The sequence below is a fragment of the Ailuropoda melanoleuca genome, chromosome 7, assembly GCF_002007445.2.
Source record: "Ailuropoda melanoleuca isolate Jingjing chromosome 7, ASM200744v2, whole genome shotgun sequence".
Lineage (NCBI taxonomy): Eukaryota > Metazoa > Chordata > Mammalia > Carnivora > Ursidae > Ailuropoda > Ailuropoda melanoleuca.
The window spans coordinates 116,418,653-116,441,413 of NC_048224.1; the positions used below are offsets into that span (position 1 = coordinate 116,418,653).

At 35.6% G+C, this 22,761-nt stretch overlaps 1 long non-coding RNA gene across 1 annotated transcript in view; it reads left to right on the plus strand.

Moving 5' to 3' along the window:
• The window catches only part of LOC117803132, a 46,456-nt gene extending 26,958 nt beyond the window's left edge, over window positions 1-19,498 (plus strand). Inside the window, exon 3 of the long non-coding RNA XR_004626811.1 lies at window positions 19,448-19,498. This is a non-coding gene — a long non-coding RNA (uncharacterized LOC117803132). The remainder of the gene's footprint in view (window positions 1-19,447) is intronic.
• The last annotated feature ends 3,263 nt before the right edge of the window (window positions 19,499-22,761 follow it).

Consider the following 22,761-nt stretch of genomic DNA (forward strand, 5'->3'; position numbering starts at 1 on the left):
AGAGCTGGTTTCACTGGGGATAGAAGCTAAATTCTAAGGGTAGGTGCTTTCACTGCTTATTTATCCAATAATGACTTGTGCTGTATTGAGTAGACCAACACCATTGCGGGCAATGGATTATGGGCCATACTTATCATCAATTTGTGAAGACACTTGTTTGGTTTGCTTTTCATATGCCCTGCTACAAGGAATGTGAATGGAAGAGATTTTCATAAAAACCATTATGCAAATATATTAAAGGGGATAGACTTAGTATTCTAATTCTAAGCTGCTAAGACTTGTATCTAATACTGTATATTAATTTAGCATTTTTTTAGAACCTCAGGAATTTGAAAATACCAATTGAGAACTGAAAATTTGCTGATTCAGAGAGGAAGTAAGATACTGTTACATCACTTTCTCTGATTCACCTGAACACCTAGAACACGGGCAGTGAAAGATAGGCATGAACAGATGCTACCTATGTAAAGATTAATGGAAAAATTACAACCTCAAGCAAAAAGCTCAGAGAATAAAAACAAACCTCTGGCTGTGGCAGCCTTACCATTGCCCCTTTTGGTAATATAGTGTCAGCATTAATGAGGGGAAGGGCCATAGAAACACATAGGTGAAACGAAACAACCAACACAATGGTGACAAGGCTTTTAGGTTTCTTTCTCTTTTGTAAATAATGAAAGTCTATACCTCTCCATCTGTAGACTGGAGTTCAGTTCATTGAAAAAGATAACAATAGGTTCTGTAATAAGAGTATATTTTAAAGTCATTCCCAGGAAGAGATTTATAAATACATACTTTCACTTGCTTTTTCAGCGAACTCATTGCAAAGCTATACTAAAACATTATGGCATTGACATAGCACATATTGCATTAATGCTGAACCGTGTTTCCCTCAGATTTGCATGTAATGTCATTTTGTCATAATTCCTAGACTTGAAAATGTGTCATAATTGGCTATCTCCCAGGAACTCTGGACTCACACATAGTGTGATGAGAATAAGAAAGTATTTAATTAGCCAATAATTACTCAGCTGTCCTTTGTTTTTCTGTGTAGTTTTTTTGGACACAACAATATACTCTGGGGCAACCTAAAAATAAAGGTTAATTTGTACTCGATTTATAACCATGCCCCACGTCTGACCAGAATTTACATCAGACAATGAAATGCGCTTTAAATATCTTCTCTGTATGAGAAGCTGAAGGAATAAAGAGGTACAAAAAGATGAATAGACAAAATGCATTGGGGTATATTTGCTTCTTTGTGTGTGATGTGCACAAACCAAGCTGGTTTCCATTTTAGGGCATTCTGATATTGATTGCTTTGTGCTGGTAAAGCTTACTGTGTTACGCAGTTTTCCATGGAAATAATCCCTGCCTTAAGGGTTTACAGCTTGAACATTCAGAACTGTCCAACCAGTACAATTCAGACATATGCAGCTTAGCAAGCTGACTGGAAAAAAGCTGGCACTGAACTCTTAGTTAAGATCCTGCATCAGCACCCTGGACACAGGCACAAACAACGATGATCTGTTCCATCTGTGACAGAACCAATGAACTTGCAAATAAAGACAGTTCATAGATTTTCAGAGTTCTCTAATATAAAACATTATTAAACTGAATAAAGGACAGAGAGATATTAGCATCCCTCTTCTTAATATGGTTTATTTTTGCATAAAATCAAAGTTTCTAGTTCATTTTTAAAAAGAAACTGATACTGGAATTATTGAAAAACATGGGTGAGGTTAAGTCTGCCTTTATTTTTTTCTTCTGGCAATATTCTTGGTGGGAAACTTCAAACACAAAAATGACTGTTGGTGAGTTAGAGGGATTCCAAGCAAGAATAAATGAAATACATTTTCTTAAAGTATGTTTTATTTAATCAAAAGAGATGATTTATTTAATGAGGTTCAAAAGCTTTAACTGTATACAGACACTTTTAAAAGTCATATTTCATACGTATAATACATCTGAATTCATAAGTATGAAATATGTTAATAATGACATTCATCGAGTAATAAGAAAAAGCCTTGATTTTTGAATACTAGATATAATAAACATATTTATATGGAGGAGGGCTCTATTCTGGAGCTCCTGTCCCAATATCTCAAGATACCGTATGAAATAGACCCATTCTCGGATGACAGTGCAAGATAAAAAAATGAACAATGCTGAATAAATTTACATTATTTGTATGTATGCCTGGTATTTTACATAGATATAGCAAGGATACTGATTGCCTTCATGTTGATGTCACGAGTAAACATGCTTAGTTAAAACTTAGAAATTATTCAATTCTGTAAAGAAATTAGATAGATATGGTAGTTACATATGCTTAAAACTTATATAGTAAATGTAGCACAATTTTGCTTCTGATTGTGTAAGTAAAAATCTGTAGTCTATCTGAGGATCTAACTTCTTTTTAAGGCTTTTTGATTTTTTTTCCTTAAGCTTTGTCATAAAATATAGTTCGTTTTCCAAGTAATGATTCTATCCAAAACCTATCCAAATCATGTATCTTGGTGCTCTCCATCTTTTCTCCTAAGGATGGTTATTTTTTTTAAAAGGTACTGAAAAGAATATAACCAAACTATCATAAAATGATTACTTATTAAAAATATGATGTGAGGCCAAGTAGATGAGGTTTAGACAGGTGATATTTAAAAGAATAACCATTTATTCTCTACTAAAAGTAATAAAAAATTGCTTTATAAAACTTGAGTACAGAAAATAAAGATGTAATCAACCACATTAGGAATAGCTCTTAGTAGAGTTTCAGAAGATACCAAATTATATATATCCAGGCACAAGGTGTTCAAAAATTCTTGAGTGAATAACTGAAATCCTATTTAAACTTCAAATAGGAAAAATGTATTTGAGAAGTAATGAGGCTATCCTCTATTCAAGGAATGCATGCTCACTCTGTCTCCACAGGATAGCAGTGTAAAGTCAAGTCAGCAACTCTGTCCTTAGTCAAGTAGGATCTCTACATCTCGCCCATCCTCCATCCCCCACGTTTTCATTCCCACCACAGCCATAACTGAACCATCACAAGCCTTGGCCTACTGGGGCGAGCATCCCTTCCTACATGGGGGAGAATAAAACAAAGGATTCCTTTTTGCAGGCAGGCTGGCTGCCTAAAAGACCAAGTGAGTAATTGACCGAGCCACAAGAAAGAGTGTATTTCCTCTCACATTTGATGTGACTCTAAATATTTGATATGAAGTCCCCATTCATTGCCCAACTAAGGAAACTCACTGTAACAGTTGATAGCAATATTTGTTCTCTCAAACTTTGTTGTTGTTGTTTTTCTCTCCAAAAACTTTAAGAGAAAGTAAGGCTTTCTCATCCCAGTTGTGTGACTGAATGAGGACAGGCACCATAACAGTCTCAGCTACCATAAATCACACTCATGAGAGCCTTTGTTCACTGGACTTTCATCACAGATGTCAGCTTTCCTCCTGTTATCTCGCCCGAAGCAGGATCACATTCAGAGATGCAGGCCATTTGATTCCTTTTACTTTTTGCAAGTTCTCCTTCCTCTGACAGAATCAAGAACAGAATCCTGGTTTCGAGCTCTTGAAGTTGATACTACTGGGATAGGTGTTACTATAACAAAAACAAGGCACAGAGCCACTGTGACTTCTTCATGTTGCGATTAGAAAGGAAACAGAACTCACTTTGTTATTCAAATGCTGTTTTGGACCTATCTTTCTCCTCTCCTACAGTTCAAACCTCTCCAGGTGAAGGCAAGAACAAACTAAAGTTACACTGGTTTCTGAGGTGTTCAGTTGTGGTAAGATGGCCCCTCTAGAATTGTGAATACGTGTTTCTAATCTAGATACCTGTGTGTCCTTCTCTGTCTTTCTTTAGTATGGATTTTGCTTTTCCAGTCCGGAACATGCCAACTTAACGTATATTGTAATTTAGACCAGATGTTAACAATACAGTGCTATATTTTCATGGCAAAAAATGTTTATTTTTATTTTCTATTTTTTTTCCTGACTTTGAGATTTCTGTCTCAGATGTTTTCATTGGAAATGCAGATTCCTATGGGGAGCCTCCCCTAATTCTGTTCTCCAGGATGGAAACTGACCAGTGACCAGTCATCCTCAGGTTACCCATACTTAGGCGGAAGTTTAGAGAAGGCTGTCAGTCCCACTACACTGTAAGACTTGTATAACCCAGATACCAGACAAAATGATAGTCTATGAAGAGACTTTGATTTATCTCTTTGATATAATTACTGTAAGTCCGCTTTGTTATTTTCCTACGCCCCCCCTTAAAATGGCACTTTATTTGCTACATCTGGCGAAGACACAACTATCACTATTATCATCCCTCATCTTATCAAAATTTAATGAAAGCCTGCAGTGTATCAGGAAATATGCAACATATTGGGGTTAAAAAGGAAACAAAATATAAAATATCTCTGTCCTTACAGAGCTCCTGTCTAATAAGACACACAGAAAAGCAAATAAGCTACTACAATGCAGTAGAGTAAATGTTCTCATGACAGAGATAGAGGTATTTTGTTTTTTAAAAGGTGCTGATCCTAATACACAAAAATATTTACTAATACTCCATAAGCTTTACCTTTTCCTATATTGTTGCTTGATCTGTCTGTATTCCTCCAGGTTCTTACCGGTAGTGAGAACTTCATAAATTTCTAACTAGTTTTAGCTCTGTGGTACATCGTGATTTCAAACAGATTTACTTCACAAAAAGTCACATTCATTACCTGTTATTTCAGGCCCATCCAAATAGGGTTTATACCGCCACAGTGACTTTTGCCTCATCTTACTTGACTATGTTTTAAAACTGATTGATTGTTTTTTTAACAAATGGACAAAGATGGTCTAGGCAATGACTGGGAAGAATTTCATTAATTTGCTTCTTTCTGGGGAAAGTGGTGAATAATAGAAGTTATCAGTATCAGAGAGCAAAAACGGAGAAGAAAAAGTGAAGAGGGAATTTAATAGGAATACAAAGATCATGAAGTAGAAGGAAAGTAAAAATGTAAAATAGAAATAATTTGGATTTTAAAAATCGAATTCAAGACCGTTTCTATAGTAAGCTTCCTTTGCCCCTCCATGAAAATAAATGTAACTAAAACGAACTTCCTGAAAGCTGATGGGAATCAAGAAACCAATTAAAAAACAAAACAAAATATTTAAAAGAGAGAGCAGTTTGGACACAACTAAATAGAAGAGGCAGGAAATTAATTGCTTTAATAACAAAAGGAAGACTAACAAAGGAGAAAGTCTATTAGAAGTCAAATAAATTAAACTCTAAATAACTTAATAAACAAAAGCCAAGTTCTAATTCTGTTGTGGGTAAGTTATTGGCTTTTAAAAGATGTCCTTGGAAAATATTTAATCATTATGCTACTTATTATTTCTGATAAACAACATGGGGGAAGTTGTTTCTGTTTTTGGTTAATTTCCAAAAAGACGCAGATTTCTGTCTCCCTGACATGGAAGCTCTAACAGGACAGAAATTCTTCTGCCTTGTTGTAGCCTTGGGTTTTGTTTTGTTTTGTTTTTGATATTTTTTAAACATTGTAAGCACTGATACATGTTTTTAGGATTAATGTCAAATGAATTTATGGCAAAATAATTTATTGAAATATCCATGTATGTTTTATTCTCACTATTTCAAGTAACTGAAAGGAAGATGGTAAAGGATTAGAAGTGCAATTTCTTTTTAGTTTCTCACTCCTTCCTGCCTCCATCCCACAGGGAAAAAGTGGTGATATGCACAGTAACTTGGGCATCCATTGTCCTCAGGGTATAATTAAGTGGCCTTTGTTGAATAAAACGTGAGAATGTGGGAGACAAGTAATACATTTTTCATGAGGAAGGCTGTAGGTTTTGAAGACTAAGGGATCATGAGAATTTGGAGAAGCTTCCCTTCAGACAGGAACATTTAAGACAGGAAAGGACACAGGTTTTAGGACTTGAATAGAAGCACAGACCCTTCCCTATATCACAGTTAAGTGCCTCTCTAAAGTAACAGAATCCCATAGAGGAATAGCTCTGGGATTCCCATTGACTAAAGGGTTAATTCAGGGAGCCAGAGCTCTCAGCCCTACCAAACTGAAATCCCTGCCAATCTGACCATACGATTGGAACAGAGTTAAACTGACATAAAGAATGAACAATTTTCTCAACCAAGTCACCTCTAAAAGGGAAGGCTTCATTGACTTTATGGATTAGGTTTGTTAATTCCCATTATTATATGGCCTCATAACATTCCACCTTTATGGCCACGGTCACAATTAATAATTTATGTTTATTTATGTGACTTAGTTAATATGTCTTGATTCTAAGAATGCAGGCTTTATGAATGTGGATATCATACTGCTTTTTTTCACCTTCTAGACCATGGAAATCCCATAATAAAAATGGAATTAATGCATGTATATTCAAGCCTGCTAAGAGTCCTGTGTGAAAAAAATATTAATTCTTCTCATAAATATTTTGTAAAGAAACCCATGCTGGGTGTATGGATTAGACATAATGATTGGATTTTCAAATTTAGGTAAAACATTCGAGAGCAAGGTCATTCAAGAAGTGTCTTCCAATGAAATCTTGCCATTTCCAACAACATGGATGGATCTTGAGGCTTCGTGCTAAGTGAAATAAGTCAGATAGAGAAAGACATACGGGGTATCACTCATATGTGGAATCTCAATAAACAAAACCCTGTCCTGGAAATGTAATATATAGCCTGGTGACTGTGGTGAGTGATACTGTATTCGTATTTGAGTGTTGCTAAGAGAGTAAATCTCAAGGGTGCTCATCACAGGAAAAAAGACTTTTGTAACTCTGTATGATGGCAGATGTTAACTAGACTTAATGTGGTCATTTTGCAGCATATCCAAATATTGAATCGTTATGTTGTACACCTGAAGCTAGTATAACCTGTGGCAATTATACCTCAATTCACACACAAAAAAGACAGGCACAGGAGAGAAGTTGGTAAAGTTTGTACTGCTGATGGTCTTCAGAAGTGCATTAGGCCCTTCAGCCTTGCAGTTAGGTGTGTGCCTTCCATGCACTCTCTGTTGGTGGTGTAGCATTTTAGATTTTATTTCTTTGGAAGTCCCAAACTCAAAAGACTAGGAGAAATATATGTATTTGTCATTTAACTAGTGAGAATAGCATATCGTTTATATATTGGGTTAAACATGAAAAAATAAAATTTAAAAGTAATCTCTTAAAACTGTAAGACAACTCAGTAAATTGTGGCACCTTAAGAAGCCTCAGTTTATGGAGTCACATAAAGGAGATCAAGAAAGTTATCCAGACAATATGAGTTTTTCCCTTGCTCCTTTGTTATTTTCCTGGCCACATGTGTGAGGTGTATGATAATGCAAGCAGAGGTTGCAACCAGAGGTCCTGATGCATTCCTCTGGTCTGTCTTCCCAGAATGGTACAGCATTGACTATAGGACTGCACTTTTCTCTTCCACCCAACCAGCAATGAGGCTTATCCAAAAAAAGAAAGAAAAAAAAGTGTTGGTAATTTAATAAGTATGTAATTCACTCACATAGTAAGGCAGTTCTACCAGCAGCAATTAGTGAGAATGAAATGTTTCCACTTGTTACCTAACTATATATTGTTTTATATAATGTGAATTGTATTTGTCCAGCCAGATATTCCATTCCAATTCAAATAAATGTGATAATATTGGCAATTTAACCTCTCAATGCCTCAATTTTCTCACTTCTAAAATGGGTATTTCGAGTCAAACATGATTCTGAGGAATAACTTAATATGTAAAATTGTATAAAATTATGTGTGTGTGTGTATATATATATATATATACCTATGTGTGACTATATATATGTATATATAGTCACTTAATTTTAGGGTGTGGCATGTAGCGCTCAAGAAATGGTAGCCGGTAGTAATAATAATGATTAGTCCTCCGTTATGCCCCCAGGATTTTTCTTATATATTTAAAGTAATTATCTGGATTTGAATTTATTGTCAACTTTAATGCAGTCTATAGTGGGGTTTTTTGTTTCTTTTTTTTTATGATGTTATGTTAGTTACCATACAGTATTTCATTAGTTTTGGATGTAAGTGTATAGTTTTTCCTCTAATTTTAGTTTGGCTCTGTTTCATTTGTAGAAGTTTGCTAGCATTGCACTGTTGATTCTTTTCCTGTGTGTTTTCTTTGAGTACTTGAGAAAGTTGTTCTTCCATAGGTCTAATAAATCCTCTACTTTATAATCTTTGTTTTGAAGGAAAAACTGATACTTAGTATAGTTCAGGTGGATGAGGTTAGACAGTAGAGGGATAAGCAAAAGGTTTTTCTTGGTGTTCCAGAGGGGCCTTTGAAAGTATCTTGTGACACTATGGACATTCTTAGGATATTTGAGAAAACCCACTAGGCTACCAAATCCCACACAGTGTTTACAAATAAAAATAAGACATGCTATCCAGCCAGTGATTAAACATTAATTGACCATATGTTATTGACTCCCTCCTCTGTTATCCCATGCCCCATACTTGTTATGGGCACAGAGACTATTCGGAGGTAGATTCTGAATCTTGGATTTCTTGGAAGAGAGATGTGCACTGGGTTCACCATTTGCCACTTCAAATGTGTGTTCCACCATTTGCCATGCAACTCTGAGCTTCAGGAAGAAGATTCTAAGACAACATCAGCAGGCTCCCTTGTCCTCATCTTTGTTGGGTTCACTCAGTTGGCTCCTCCGGAAAGAGGGCAGAGCAGAGAGAGGTCACTATAGCTCTTCCCACAGCTCCCTCCCTGACAATATGCTGAGTGGTGATGGTCATGTTTTTCACCCAAGACAACATGCCCTCTTCTGATTGCAGCTATAACCCTCTCACATTGTCCTTTTAACCCCCAGGTAATAATTCTTCCAACTGATGACGGTGCCAAGGTGCTTCACCATTCTTTGTTAGTTTCGCTGAACCTTGGTCCCCAGCTTAAACTTGTTTCACTAAACACACTTCAGTGTAAAAAACAAACAAAAAACTGAAAGCAGGAGGAAAGAATGTGCTGCCAACTTAATCAAATAATAAACCTAGTCCCTTCGCCTGAAATGCATAGCTTAGATGCTCCTTCCAAGGTGAACTTTTTGGGAACGCTGTCAGCTGAGAGCCTTTACATCTTGGTCCTTCCAGGATTTGTCTCACTGGTAGTGCGCTTAGTCTGCCTCTTCTTGTTTGGTGGTGTAGAGCCCGTGCCATGTTTTTTGTTCTTTTAAAGATTTTATTTATTTGACAGAGAGAGACACAGTGAGAGAGGGAACACAAGCAGGGGAGTGGGAGAGGGAGAAGCAGGCTTCCCGCTGAGCAGGGAGCCCAATGCGGGACTCGATGCCAGGACCCTGGGATCATGACCTGAGCCAAACGCAGACGCTTAACGACCGAGCCACCCAGGCGCCCTGAGCCCTTGCCATGTTGACTTACCTCTGGACAAACCTGAAAGGCATTCTGGTTTCAGAGTTTCTCCACGGGATTAGAAGAGATTAGAAGAGGCTGTTCTTGTACTTGAATTGCATCTCAGTGTCTCTCTGTCTGCCTCTACTCCTTTCCATCTCCTTCCACAGTGTTGATCCACAGCCCTCCTAATAAACACGCTGCATGCCAAGCTCTGTCACAGAACGTGTATTATCATTTAACTCTCCGCTGCATCTTTTCTTTCCTATAAATAGTATTTTTAATGAAGGGCATCATAAACTGAAATTCAAAACATATTGATGCGTAACTAAGCAAAGTAAGAAAAGACAGTGGTAATAGTGCAGGCAAACAATCGTTTAAATATAAAGTAGCCTGTGGTTTATGTACGTATTGTACCACTTTTTGTTGTAGCATAAACCTTATATTTTGCCACTGGAAAAAGTACTGAAGATTTTATAGAGAAGTGTTATAGATGCCACATGGTGATGCAGCATTAGGTTCTAAAAATGTATGTACATAGAGAAACCAAGAAATTTATCTATCATAAAGAAATCAACTACATGCCCTAAAATGTGACCCAGATATAAGAAACAATCTAGCTAGGCTGATGATCAAGTTGATGTCCTCTGACATTTTTATTTTGGTTCTCTCTGAAAAGGTGTCCTATTTTTCAGTTTTTAAGATGTGAAGAAGTTTCTTTTACTGCTTCTCACAGTGAAGGGAAAAAAATAGGAATGAATCAAAGATACACATAATTTGATGATTTGGTATTTTCGTACATTCCTTTAATTTTTTACAGTCTATAATTTTACACTTTCATATTGAAATAAATTCACAAGCATAAATTTCTCTCTACTATACAAAGGTTGTCCGCAGATTATAACATTGTATAAATCTTTAGTTCTTAATATGTTCTTAGACCAACATACACTGAATAAAATAATTGGAAAATAGTTCCTTTTCAAAGCTCCAGGTCATGAAACTTTACCATTGTTTAATGGATTATTTTAGCTCAGCTGTAACTAAAGCCCTTTGGAAGAATTATGAAGTGTTCATTGGGACCTTTCCTCCACTTACCAGAGTTCCTGCAAGATGAGAAAATAAACTCAAATTATCACCTACCTTTAAAGTGACTGCTATTTAGGAATTTGATTACTTGTAGAGGAATAGGTTTTTAGTTGATATAAATGACAGTCCCAACCATCTTTCTCTCTAGGCTATCTAAGAGAAAGCTAGAAACTAGTCAGAGAAGGTGTTCTTTGAGGGTAATTCCTAGGAGTTCTGGGGCATTTCTCCATCCCTTCTGTGGTGGAGGTGATACTTTTCTACTCCCCCAGAATCAATGAAGAAGGCTCCAGTGAACCCATTTGTAAAGTCAGAGGGGTTCTTGCAAGATTGTAGAATTGCACCACACTCCGCAGATGTAAACCTCCAAAGCCTTCCCTCCAGACTCGAAGATAGAGCAGAGAGTTATAAAGGAGCATGCCCTATGTCCTGAAGTTTGTAGGACAGAAAAGAGACTGCCTACTTCTCCCTTAGAGACCTGTAAAGGTTACAGGCTAGCTGGGACAGCTGACAATGACATGGCTGGAAGAGAGAAAGAAACAGTTTTTAAACTGCATTTCTCCGTATACAGTTCAAGAATTAAGAATTATATTTAAGATGTTGTAGAGGGTATCAGGCTGAACTGTCTTGCAAGAACTTCACCAAAAAACCTGGAGCAAGAAAATCTTCGTGTATCATCAGGGGAAGGAGCTATGCAGTTGTCACGGGAATTCTGCCTTAGTTTGCACAGCACACATCGGGAAATGACGTTATGAAGAAAGCCTGAGGGGAATAGAGAGTACGAAAGCCTGAGGGGAATAGAGAGTACACCAGAAAGCTAAAAATCCACTCCATGAAATAGCTGACATTTGGAGGCTGGAAGGTTAAAGGCCATTCAGCAGCCAAAGGATAACTACAAAGAACATTAAGTAAAAAGGCTTGTGCCCCCCTTCTCTCAAAACAAAAGGAAAAGTTGTTTTCCCCTTTTACTTCATAGGTGCTCAGGATATCAGGTTATGGTTCAGTCTGAGGTGGGTTGAGGAAATTTTGAGCTGTATTTGAACATAAGTTTTTATTTTGTATTGTTTAGTTGTCCTTTTTTAAGAACCAAATCAAGAAATACTGTTATTGGTTACAGAACATCAAAATGTGTGTTATAGTCTTATTTCCTTTGCTAGCAGTGAAAATGCATCTAGGGGGTTCAGACAGTCTTACTAAACACAATCATTTTGATACATGTTTTTCATTGGTAATGTGATGCTTTTGGGGGCAGTAGAAAACTATTTATTTTTAAAGATATGCTAAATGATTCTTGGCTTTAAAAAACAAAACTATATGGCAAATGTTGAACATGAAGTTTTAATTAGTGTAGACAGTTAAATGTATGAAAATGTGAAAAATGTAGGTCACTACCTGAAATGCTCTCCAATTCTATAACTAGAAAATCTGAAGGCGTTCATCTAAAAGCTAAAGCTGAGCGGCGCCTGGGTGGCTCAGTCAGTTAAGCGGCTGACTCTTAATTTCGGCTCAGGTCATGATCTCAGGGTCCTGGGATCAATCCTGCTTCTGACTCCATGCTGAGTGGGAAGCCTTCTTGAGGATTCTCTCTCTCCCTCTCCCTCTGGCCCTCCTACCCCCCTTAAATAAATAAATAAATCTTTTAAAAAATAAATAAAATCTAAAACAGAGAGAGAGAGTAAATATGTGTGCAGCCTTGTGAATTAGAGTCCATTAAAGGCACATGGCTTTCAGATGGTGGCTTTATTATTTCTGTGTAAATATCTGGAATTAAAGAAGGCAAAAATATTTACCTTTGTAAATTGTTAGCATTTTCCTCCCTTAAATGATGTTTGTCTCTTGATGAGTATTTTTTCTTTTATCACTTGGAAAAGAATGGAGTAGTATGTGAGTAGAGGAGTAAAGTGTTTTTCTAATTTTAGGAAATCCTCAAATGGAAAGTAGACTATTTCAGTCAGTTAACTTCTATCAGCAAATTGTTTGAAAGTACTTTTATATGTTGCTTAAAATTTTTTTAATGTTGCTTACATTTCTGAGTATGAAGGAAGATTTTACGTATTATTCTGGAATCTCAGTTTTAAATCACAACCAAGAAAAATGAATATGGGACAAAGAATTTATTAACTAACGCAATTGAAAAGTTCACGGAATCATCCTTGCCTGAGACCCATCAGAAATCAGATGCTCACAGAAATCTGTTCTCGTCTACTCTTTATCCGAGGGAGGGATATCATCATTATTATTCATGATCAAATTTATTCATGACAAAATTGCAGTTCACCAATATGGAAAATGTCACAAACTAGCAATTTGAAGAACTTAACATACACTCAAGTTTTTTCAGTCTTTATATTATTTTATATTGCTTTTCCCTGAAAACACATGTACATGTATATATGCATTATACATGGATATATATTTAATGAATGTAAAAGACAAAAAACACAAATAGTTATGTAGTTATATAATTTTTTTCTACCTTGGTGTAAGCATTAGATATCATTTGGGTCTTGGTAAGGAAAAAAAAACCCAGCATGTTTGGATCCTTCTGTCAATTACTACTGTGAAAATGTAAAATAGTTTTTAATCTGTAAAACTCACCTTTTTATATTCTACCATGTTGTAAGCATCTATTAATGTGAATATTCAAAAAGGAGCCCGTGCATCCAGCAAATATACAAGACAGTCTTTTGGGGGAATTGAAAAGAAAATATTAAGCACGTCTACTTATATTTATTTTTGTCCATATGACACTTACAGATGAAATACTTTTATGATAGGTAAATATAGATCATTTACATATGATAATTAACTCTGTTACATATAGGAACTGTGACTGGCTCTAATTCCGTTCTTATGCCGGGCTCTCCTGTCACATGAAATATTTAAGGTATTCTCATGGATCAGTGGGAATTCCACGGAGGTCTTAGGGGTTCACACTGTTACCCTCACTTGCTTTTTTATTTCAGTTCATTGCTAATTGCTGTGATTTACATGCTCCTAGAAAAGTAGGTTTAAAATTTTTTGTGATTTAAGGGTTTTTTCCCCTTTTTCAAGTAAATCTGTTGCATAGTTCTATTAATCAGTCAGTTCCTAATCAAGTTATTTCGATTACCAAAGGCTCCTTTTGGGTTTAGTGTTGCGTTTGTTTTGATTTGGTTGCCCTTCACCCTGATCCCTGTTTCTACTCTTCTTCCCTCTCCGGCATTTCCCCCTACCTGTTTAATGTATATCCTTAAATGTATATATTCTCTTGTATTCCGTGGGATGTTGTTTTGTGTATTTGTCCGATGTTATAAATCTTGTGTAGCATTTTTGTTACTTTTTCCTATTCAACATGACACTTTTAAGTTCCACCTATATTGCCTTGCATAATTATTTTTGATTTCTTCTAACTATAATGATTACTCCAAAATTTGCATCTACTGTGTTTTACATATTCCCTCCCTAATTCACTCTTTATGTTAAAGTCCATATGATTCAATCAATGATTCAGTGAATCAATCAGTATATATACATAAATTAAAAAATACATGTCTCTGATAACCATCTTCATGCATTTCCTTTATAATTGCCCATAAGAATTTCTAAAAGTTGGGCACCAGTGCCACGAATGGAGTTGCTGGATCATGGGCATAAGAAACACTTAATTTTACTAATTAATTTTACTAAGAACTCCCAACACATTTCCTGTAAGTGCTGCACCTGCTTATACTTTGTCAGCAGTGCCTGATAGTTTCCAGATCACCTGTTTACCACCCCTTGGAAGTAGAACTTTCTTCTCTTTCTTTTTTTCCATTCTTATGTGTATAAATGTATTTCGTGTGTTATTTAAATTTAAGATTACTAGTGAGTTTCAGAATCTCTTCATTCTGATTCTGTGGGTTGTTTACGTGTGCCTCTGCTCGTTTTCTACTTGATTTTTTATTCCTTTCCTATTGATCCTTAGGAATTTATTGTCTATTCCAAGTAGTAACCACTAGTCTGTCTTAGGAATCTAGAACTTTTCCATATCTGTTTTCTTTGTTTTTGGTGTTCTTCATTGAATAAAATTCCTACTTTTGATAGTAAAATACCCACCACCTTTTTTGCTTTAATTTATATTCATTTGGGTTATTTCTAAGAAGTCAGTCCTTTTTCTTTATTGTAATGATCATATGACTCTCATGTTTATTCTTTAAATCTAGTAAATCGAATGAATTCATAGTGAAAAATTTGCACTTCTGAAATAATCTACTTTATGATGTACTTGGTTTTTTATATAGCCCTGGATTATATCATCTAATATTTTGTTATGGATGTTTGCATCTGTATTCACAGGATAGATTTCAATTGATCAGTCAATAGATTAACAAAAATCTATTTGTAATTCTCTTTGTCTGATTTCAGAATCAAGGTAATGATGGCCTCTAAAAGTGCCTTGATAAATATTTTGCTCCTTCTCTAAATAGTCTTTTAAATGTTTGATAGAATTCATCAATGAATTGATCATGGTGTGGCATGTTCTTTTCAGTAATGTTTTTCATTATGAATCCAGTTTTTATGTAGATACAAGATAGATAAAATAATAGATAAAATGGGTGTTTGTTTTTTCTGTATGTTCATTTGGTCTGTCAATTACACTTAAAGTATTTGAAGCTTTGTTAATTAGGCCCATCACCATTTATGATAGTTATCTCTTCTTTATCAATTAATTTTCTTTTTTTTTTTTAAAGATTTTATTTATTTATTCGACAGGGNCTTTGTTAATTAGGCCCATCACCATTTATGATAGTTATCTCTTCTTTATCAATTAATTTTCTTTTTTTTTTTAAAGATTTTATTTATTTATTCGACAGGGAGAGTGACAGCCAACGAGAGAGGGAAACACAGGCAGGGGGAGTGGGAGAGGAAGAAGCAGGCTCATAGCAGAGGAGCCTGATGTGGGGCTCGATCGCACAACGCTGGGATCACGCCCTGAGCTGAAGGCAGATGCTTAACCGCTGTGCCACCCAGGTGCCCCTATCAATTAATTTTCTTATTATACAGTCTTCCTCTATCTTTGATAATGCTACTTGTCTTAGATCTGTATTGTCTCATAATATTGTTTTATCTGCCTTTTTTATGCATAGTGTTTGTTTGGTATAGTTCTTTCATCCATCAACTTTCAACTTGTTTGTTGTTATATATACAGAGTGTGTCTCCTGTAGATAATACATAGCTTTATTATTAGGCTGGTATCTTCTTTTATTGAAATGCTTAGTACATCATGTAATGTTCAAGTCTGCAGTATTTCTTGGTTGTATACTGGGTCCCTACAATCTTTGTTACTTTATTCTTTCTTTTTTGACTCATTTTGTTTGACTCAACTATTTATTTTAGAATTCCATTTTATCTAATTTCTTGGATTCGAGTTTTGCCATGTTCGTATTTTAGTGACTATTCTAGGCATTACAGTATCTACCGTTAATTACCACAGTCTGCCTCCGACTGACAGTATAGCACCTCTTGTATTAGTAAACAGACTTATATATTATCATGTACACAACTCTTGACTCTGTCCTTAGCATATCATAGTTAACTCATTACCTATTTCATTAACATCATAACACAGAATATACAATTATAAGGATGTTATTGCTCTAAATATTTAGTCTAATAATTTTGAAAAGAGCATATTATTTTGTGAAAATGCAAATTTAATTGGAAAAGCCACACATTTACTGTAGGGCTAGATTATTTTAAAAGGTAACTCATTTGTTAGAATTTTATGGTATAGATTCAGTAAGAATGATACTTCAAAATAATTTAAGGGCCCTTTTTTCCCTGCCTTTCTTTGTACTGTTAAAATCAGAAGAGGGAAGAACATGAAAATGTGATACCTTTGCCTTGATTATTACCTTTCAATCATATAATAATATCATGCCAGGCTGTTATGAGCTAGTTTAGATCAAGGAAATAAAAGGACAGAATTATACATGACTACTAAAAATAAATTTTATAGGAATTAACCTTGAGACAAGTATAATAAGTATAAACTACTTCTCTGTAAAGATAATGCATTGGAGCTTTTTTTCTTGGTTCATACAAACTGATTTTCCTAGAGAGGGCTAATAATAAATAAATTATTGTCATTAAAACTACATGGACCTGGGTTGAGAATGTGTCTCTGTGGTAACTTTAGAAGCTGACTTTAATAACTTCATTTTTCTTCATTTTATTAAAGCCCAAAAGGCAAAGAGTAACCATAATTTTGATGAACACAGTTGCAACCTCAGATTATTTGATGACAAATGAATGCTGTTATTATAAGAAACTCTTGTGGTAATTTTGATTGCTTATTATAATGTATGCTGTACCTTGATTTGACACTTTTCATTTACACTCTGTTTTTTTCGGGGCTTGACACAAATGCAAGACAATGGTATAACTCAGTGCTTTGGATATTCTGGTGCCGTACCTAAGATCTCACAATACACTGGGTGGTTTAGTAGAACTCCTCTCTTCTTGCTCCATAGCAGAGTCCTTAGGCAAAATGAGGCTGAAATTTTAGGAACAAGGCTTTGAGGTGAATCTAGTCTTTCAGCTCCATCTTTCAGCTCCTCTGGAATGTAGTTTCAAAATAATGTGACTTGCATCTTAATGGCATATGCAAGAACCCCAAATTTAAATGCTTTCTTTTCCCATTTGAGGAATAATATTGATTTTAATAACTTCAAATTTAATGCAACCCCACATGCTCTCACATTATTTATTAACACTCCCCAGAGCATATTTCCTATGCTTAATCCAATATTTCATACATCAAATGACTAATGATTATTCTGACCTAAATATCAGTGATGCCTCATCATCAGTTGTTCCAGGCAGAAATGTCCAGGCCTCAGTGGACCTGGCAGAAAGGGCTGAAGAGACAGAAGTATCTGAGGTATCCACATCACCCTGGGCAGTGCATCTATTTTCCTTGTCTCTTCTGACATGGTCCTCTAAGGACTGTTGGTGAACATGAGTACCACGGAACCTGCTTCTTTACCAAACACTCTTCCTACCTTATCTACCGGTATCTTCAGAGAAATTGCAAGTAGGGTGAATGGAGTCGGGATGGGCAAGAATGGAGTAACTTGAGCAGGGTGGGTCATGAGCAATGGACAATGCTTTTCTTGGGCAGACTTGCCTGGCCGCACAGTCTGTTAATTATAGCAGCTCTAGGCTGGCTGTGACCCATGTATTGTAGAAGCTGGATAGTCCATCTGTGTAGAGCTGGACATCCAAATGTTATTGTCGAAAGTCTCTAAGAAACAGGTTGAATATACACAAAGTCTAAATCATACAGATTTGGTTTCAGTAGTAGAGGGGAAACCACTGAAACTTGTATTTTAACAACCAACCCAATGTCTTTCAAGACCAGATATTCCAAACCATCAAACCGTGTGACTCAGTATAGAAATTTAAAGATCATTGGCTCCCGTGACACTGAGGGGTTCCAAGAGGAAGGGGAAAGTCTTTGGAAAGCCATATATATATATGTGGTTTCCTTTCTTCTTCCTGGGAAAAAGGTGAAAAGAATAGCTGGAACTCCTAGTGAAACTGACTCATGACTAGAAAACTGAAAAGTGTTAATAGTTCCAAAGTGTGCGTGTTCCCAAGAAAAGAACATTTACTTTCGTAGTAACCAAAATAAAGAAGTTTAAATGTTTCAACTTTCTGGAACTAGGCTCTTCATCCTTTTATAAAACTTTCAAACATATATTTAGGAAACACAGTAGCTATGGAATTAAAGGACTGAATGTTTAAGGTGGGTAAAGGTTTTATGGCACTATCATTTCTGGAATCCCTGGACCACTATTTTTAACAGTCTTAATGGTGGGAAGTAGTCATAGCATCCAGGTATAGATTTTATTTTGTATAAGACACTGCTATTTGCTTTATGTCACTGCTTTTCATTTTGTCTAAAACCTTTTTTGGGAAAAGAGGTAGGATACTTCAGGATGTGTTGAGGAAGTCAGTTGCACGTGACCTCAACATTACCATATCTAATATAAAAATCCATGACAATTCTACGTTACATAATGATATATTTATACAAAATTTAAAATACTAATTAAATTATTTAAAACCTAAACCTTCAAGTAACTTAATGTTCCAACAAGATCAATGACATTTATATTGTAGCTTCTTGGTTTAAGTTTTCATTATTACAAACTTCCTGAGTCACCATTTTATATCCCTAAGATTAATATTTCCGAAATTCTTCTAATCTTCAGAACAATAAGTGTCAGATGATTATCCTACTTAATGCATGTGAAAGATAATCCTTAAGAAAGAAGTAGTTTCCTAAGATCACATACAACCGGTGCTTATGCAATCTGTCATTTGAACAGTGGTCTGTTTTAACCTTAAACCCTTAGTCTTCCCACTACTTGTCCTGTGAGAAGGAAGCTTGATTTTACAAATAACAAAAGATCACACAGAGAGAAATATGTAAGTAGGATAGAAGATTGAGCTGAAAATACTGTTTAAATATGATGTAATTATAAAAGAGCAAGACTGCATTTACTGCTCAATAAAGAATAAATATGTAAATGATATACCTTTAGTGTCTACGTTGTATCCAGCACTCTACTAGAAGCCAGGGAGAGTAAGACACAGTTTTTAATTCCTAAAGAGTAAATAAGTAATCCACTGATAAATTTTATGATAAATGTCCAATATAGACTAAAGAGTCGATACCCTATGTTCTGAAACTAAGCAAATTAAACGGATAGTCAAAGCCCACCTTTATGAGGGGGTGAAATTCTCTGTACTGTGTTTGCTCTGGTTATCTAGTTGGGCTTTATCTTGCCCCTGAAAGTTGTGGGCTATTGTGATAAATTATGAAGATATTTTTCCTTTCCCTATATCTCTAATCTCGAAATGTGACTTTATAACTCCTATTAAGAGATGGAATCTTTCTTACCCCTTGAATATAGGTGTCTTTAAAGTTTGCTTTGGCGAAAGCGACAGTAGCAAACATGAGGGAGAACAGCCTTGAAAATTGCTTGTGCATCAAGCTTGCCGTCTGGCTGCCTGTGGAGCTCTGATGCCCTGTGAACAAGCCCAGACAAGCCAGCTGGAGAATAGCACATGAGAGAGGCCTCATCTATTCCAGCCTTCCCAGACAAGACATCATAAACCAGCGAGCCCCAGCTATTACCCTCTAGCTGACAGCAGATGTATGAATAATGGGTCCTAGATAAGAACAACTGCCCACCTGAGACCAGCCCAAATTGCTGACCTGCAAAATCATGAGTGAAATAAATGGTTGTTGTTTTAAGCCTTAAATTTTGGTATAGTTGGTTACACAGGACTAGATAACGGATATAGGCGAAAAATAGACATGCAGGCCCCTCAGCATAGGTACTGACCATGACAGAGAAGGCAAAACAGCAGCCGGGGGGGTTGGGGCGGAAACAGGATGATTTTTACATGTGATGATTGACAGTAGAAGGAGGCAAAAAGTTCAGAAGGATCCTTCTAATAAATTCTGTTATCCACATGAAGAGGGAGGTTGGGTCTTCAGAGAATCAGGTGATGAGATAGTGAGCTAGATGAGAATGGTAAAAGTTTGAAATATACTTTGCGGAGAAGGGAGAGATGACGAGGGACTCTTGAAAATGCTTAATGTCCTACTGAATTTGGAGACTCTCAAACTGTTGCGGGATCTGTTACAGATTAACATGAGCCATTCCCTAGAAGTTATTGCACTTTTGAAGTCCCGGAGAAAATTAAAGGAAGACACATGGCATACAGCTAGCAGAATCGAAAGATTTTATTTCAGCAAATATTATACCCTTAAGCAATTGAATTCAATCAAATACTGACTCCCAATTTGGCTCAGAGAAAGAAACTTTTAAAATGATTTCATAAACCAAAAGCTAGTCTCCTATCAATTCTTCCCTGAGAATAGACATCAAATCACCCACAGACAACTGCGGAGGAATTATGAGGGGATATTATTAGTTGAGACTCTTCTTGAGATGTTTCTGAATTCTTATGGCCCAATAACTTTATAATATTCCAAATAGGGCAGGGCCAGACACTTACAGCCAAACATAATCATTCTCATATAATGTTGTAGCAGACGTTTTAAACTAGCATTATTGTCCTTCAAATACACATGATCTGCAACTGATAATAAGAATCTTCTTACTATGAATTTTATCACTGGACTTCCTGGGAATAAAAGGAAACTAATTTTATAAATCTCTGGCTATTCTTCCTGAAGGATTAGCTAACAGCTCTTCTCCCACAACATGAGATCAAAAAAGTTTCCTGTGTTTTTAGACCTCCCTTTACTTACTTACAATGCAGGATATGTAAATTTCTTTGACATTATAACCCATCATCTGTCTCTTTTCTCCCTTTGTCTCTTCCTTTCTTCTTCCCTCCCTTCCTCCTTTCCTGTCTACCTTCTGCAAAATTTAATGCTTCTGTGTGGTCTTTTACCAGCAGTTCAAGTGTGATTAGGTAACATTACCCCATGTCTGAAGCTCTTCTCAGTCATACCTTACATTATCCTGCTTAATTCCTTCATGATAATTAAATTCATATATTTTTTAATTAGAACAGCATTTGCACAGTGTAAAGCACTAGAAGAGTTTGCTGTTATTAGTAGTAGCACATATCACTACTTGATACTGATTTTAATTAGTTAATTGCTTTGATATTTATTAATCACCTTGAAAACTAGAATAAGAGCCTAATAAAATCAGGGACCTTCTCTGCCTTCCTTATTGCTTCCTCTATACTTAAAACGATGCCTAGCATTGATTCTTAGTAACTACTTGTTGAAGGAATAAATGCCCCAGAAGTCCTCACAAGATTATGGAAAAATCAATAAATATAGCAATGTTAGGAAATTCTAAAATGGAAATACTTTTGAAGAACAGAAAAAAAAAAGATGGAGTTTCTTATTTGGGGAAGGGAGATAAGCAAAATATTTTCCAGGAGTTGACTTCTGAGTTTAATCTTGAACAGAGAGGAAAAAATTGCATAGCATGTAAATATTTGTATTTTATAAACTATGGAAGAAATTCCAAAAGCAGATTTTGAGAGTATTTTAAGCATATTAACACTCTTGTAATAAATATATAACTCTAAATATTCACAATTTAAAGAAAACCCACATTCTATTTGATACGCTATCTAGTCATAGTAAAACATCTATGTGAGTTGATAAAATAATAATGTAGTACTTGTTATTTACTGAATGTTTACTGTGTTTCAGATATTTGCTAAGGACTTTGCATCTGTTATGGAATTTAATCTTTACAACAGCCTTTAATTTTATAACAGCAGTATTTTTAATTATTATTATTAAACATTTGGTTGCAGTTTCTCAAGCATGGCATTTTGTCATTGCCTTCATTTCATTTATTGTTTCCTCTGCCAGGAATGCTTTTCTTCTACATATTCTCATGTTTGGCTTCCTCAATTTATTCAAGTATTAGTTCAGATATGACTCCCATTAGAGAGCTTTTTTTTTCTGATTACCCCATCCATTGCAACATGCCCACTGCTTTTTTTTTTTTTTTTTGCCATACTTCATTGTCCCATGATAATATAATATGAAATACATGGGAGCTGAAGGCTTCTCTTACTTGATCAACTCTGTTTCTTCAGCAACTACATCAGGGATCACCAAATACTAGATGGTCAATAAATGCTTGAAAGGTTGAATGACATTTTAATAAAACAGATGGGATTTAGACTCAGGAAAGTTTGGGTTTTGATGCTTTCTCTTAACTACCTATTATTGAAAATATTTAAACACTCATCTTCTTATTAATCATCTACTGGCCCACCAATGTCGGTACTCATATTCTCAACATTTTCTCTATTGCAGTGGACTTGATGTTCCCCCCACCAATAATTATGCTCCGAATTATTAGATCCTTCTCATTCTCATTGACTTTACTTACATACTTATCCATGATCTGTGACATTATCAAGTTGAATTTTTCTCTATTGATCATTACCATCAGCCTGCAAACATAGTCTAGCATTTAAGTTAAAAAGCCTTCAATCTCCATCATATTCCAGTTATCTAGCCATTTGTCTAATTTCCTTTAAATCAAAAGTTTTCTTTAAAAACATCCCTCCCTGCAGTGTAATACTCTCAGTTCCACTTAAATGCCAAAAGAGAAGTCACCGAGAGTCTTCGTGTTGCCAAGTAAGTCACGTCTCTGTCCTTATCCTCTAGGCACTGTATTTTCAGGCATTTGTCACAGGAAGCCATAATTTC